Genomic DNA, 3,114 nt, shown 5'->3' with positions numbered 1-3,114 from the left:
GAATCGTCCCTGCAGAACTCTCAAGCCTCATGTTCTACATTCCAGGAGTTGAGAAAATTCAAATCTAATCCAGTGTTGTGCACAGTCCTCTCTGTCCTGCACAGCCCCTCTTCTGAGCTCCTGCAGGACCAGCCTGGCACAGTAGTTAAGAACATGGCCACTGGCACCAGAGTGCCTAGATTCCAGCCTCTGCTCAGCCACTATTAGCTGGGTGCTCTTGGGTGAAACCTCACCATGTCAGTTTCATTACTGGTAAATGAGAGCTAAAGGTAGCCCTCATTCATGGGGTTGTTAGAAAGATTTTAGAAGGTAATGTTGAAAAGTACTCAGAACAGTGTCAGGAACAGAGTAAACATTACGTAAGTGTTAACTATTATAATTGTTTGTTACACCTCATTTCTATGCTTGAAATGTGTCTATTTTGTCCTCTTCTATTGTCTAGAATAGTGCCAGAGACACTGGCAGCAGATGGCTGTGGCTAGAGTATGGGAGTGGGGGACAGACTGTGAGAGGAAATACAGGGAGACTAGGGGTCAACGAAGTTGAGCTACCTCAAGGAGTGTGAAATCGGCTTTTTGTTCTCTGTAATCCAAGTTTCATCTTATTTTAGAAACAGGTCTTATGGGAAAATCAGGCCCAGATGTTCCCCAGTATCTTCCCTGTGCCTAGTGGGCAGTATGATTCCCTGTGCTTCACCAAGGAGGCTTTCTCCTCCCTTCAGAGTAATAATACCACAATACCCTGAGATGTATTGATTTCATTCCATTTCCAGGTACTGTGTTTAGCAATTATTTTTTGAATTTAATCTAAACATGAAGTGGGTACTACTGCTTCCCCATTTTATAGATGGGGAAACCTTAGAGAGGTTAAATTACAGCTTATTAAGAGGTGAGTTTGGGATACAAGGTCATGTTTGCCACTTTCCAAAGCCAATACCCTTAACTGCTATTCAGATTGCTTCATAAAAGTGGATTTGTCACTTAATCTCAAAAATATCTGCAGATTTGCTCACATGCTAGACCCAGTTCTGGGCACTGGGAACATAAATTGAATATAGGAGATCCTTTCTCTCCAGGAACTCATAGCTGCCTTGTGGGTACAAACTAGTCAACAGGCAATGAAGCCAAGTGTGGGAAGTGCACGGGGACCTAGAAAGCAAGGGGAGGGAAGCACTAACTCTGCCTGAATAGTAGGGCTTGGGGTCCAGCCATAGAAGTGGCAGTTAAGTCTCAAAGTTTCGGATTGGGAGTGATGATCACACTAATAATGTTTCTGGAAACATAAGCATCGGCAGGTGCATAAGACATTTATTCTTTAATGCTTATCATGTACTGTAAGTGACAACAGGAAGCTCCAAAATGATCTGTATTATTTTATTCTCTTTTAACAAAACAAATACATGTCTATGGCTTAATAAAACATACACACACACAGAAAAATGTTTGGCCAGTTATATACCAAAATATCAGTATTATCAGTGGTTACTACCAAGTGATGAAATTTCAAGTGATTCTTTATATATACATTTTTTATTGTGGACTATATTTTTATTTGTATAAATACATTTTATATTATGAAACAATTTTATTGTAGAAATGTAAATTGGTACAACCACTTTAGAAAACTATTTGGTGTTATCTAATAAATTTGAAGATGCAAACACTTCCATTCACAGGTAACATGTTAAAGAAACTTTTGCACATGTGTAAAAATGAAGGTTTGTAAAAAGATTTGTAAAAATGAAGGTTCAGGGCAGAATTGGTTATAATAGCAAAAATGGGAAACAACTTATATCCATCTCAGGAAAATGGATAAATCCACTGTGGCTGTCATACAAGAGAAGACTTTTTTATTTTTAATTAAAATTTTTTTTTTTTTTTTTTTTTTTTTTTTTTTGCCATGCTGCTTGCGGGATCTTAGTTCCCTGACCAGGGATCGAACCCGGGCCCACAGCAGTAAAAGCACAGTGTCCTAACCACTGGACCACCAGGGAATTCCCCAGAACACTTATTATAAAAGACTAAAAATGAAGAAACTACAGATTTATGGCATAACATGGATGACTCTTAAAAGAATAATGTGGAGCTTAAAAAAGCAAATCTCAGAAGAATCCTTACTATATGAGTCCACTTTTATAAAATTCAAAAACATACAAAATTTATGCTCAGGGATACATTCATGGGATAAAAGTATATAGAAAAGTAAAGGAATGATAAAAACAAAATTCAGGAAGGTGGTTGCTTCTGGAAGGAGGAAAGTGATGAGATTGGAGAAGGACGCACAAGGGCTTAAGGAATCAAGTTCTATCCCTTAAGCTGGGTGGTGGCTATATAAAGATTCACTTCATTATTATTCTTGATACTTTATATATAAGTGATATATTATTTTATACATCATATATTTCATAATAAAACTTTTCCTCATCTATAGTGTTAATTTTTTCATAATGAATGTGTATTGCTTGTTATATTAAACAGAGAAAGTAAATAACAAGTGTAGTAACACTTTAAAAATTCTTCTTCTCTTGTACCTTTTCCATCCTTGTCTTTTTATGTCATTCATTCACCACATATTCATTGAGGACTTAATCTGTATCAAACTGTATGTTGGGAATACAGTGGTATTACATGGTGCCTGTACTCGTGGAGCTTACCTTCATGCGTGCCCTCCATATCCCTATAAAATTCTCAGAGTTAGGCTTCATTCTCAATATTTTACAAATTCATTAGCAATTTTTCTTAACATAGCTGTTAAGCACCAATGCTCTGAAGCTAGAATGCCTAAATTCAAATCCTGGCTCTGCTGCCAACTAGTCATGTATATTCAGGCAAGTTACTCAACCTCCTTGTACTTTAATGTCCCTAACTATGAAATGGGGAAAAGAACAGTATCTAAATACCTCATAAGGTTGTTGTAAGATTTAACTAAGTTAATGTGTATAAAGGACTCAGAACAGGCCTGGCCCATGGTTAAATGTTTAATAAATGTTACCTTATTATTATTATTGTTCTATGACTATTCCCTGAGCACCAATTCTGTGTCAGGCCTAAGTGAGGGACTGGAGGGAGATACCGAGGTAGAATGGGACAGGGGCTGGAGACCAACTCCTAAACA

The 3,114-nt window shown here is 37.3% G+C and overlaps 1 non-coding gene across 1 annotated transcript; it reads right to left on the bottom strand.

Moving 5' to 3' along the window:
* Positions 1-1,920: 1,920 nt before the first annotated feature.
* Positions 1,921-1,993, bottom strand: TRNAK-UUU (transfer RNA lysine (anticodon UUU)). The gene has a single exon. It is a non-coding gene; the product is annotated as a tRNA-Lys (tRNA).
* Between the last annotated feature and the right edge of the window lie 1,121 nt (positions 1,994-3,114).

The sequence above is a fragment of the Mesoplodon densirostris genome, chromosome 7 (assembly GCF_025265405.1).
Source record: "Mesoplodon densirostris isolate mMesDen1 chromosome 7, mMesDen1 primary haplotype, whole genome shotgun sequence".
Classification (NCBI taxonomy): Eukaryota; Metazoa; Chordata; class Mammalia; order Artiodactyla; family Ziphiidae; genus Mesoplodon; species Mesoplodon densirostris.
This window is presented reverse-complemented; position numbering and strand designations above follow the sequence as displayed.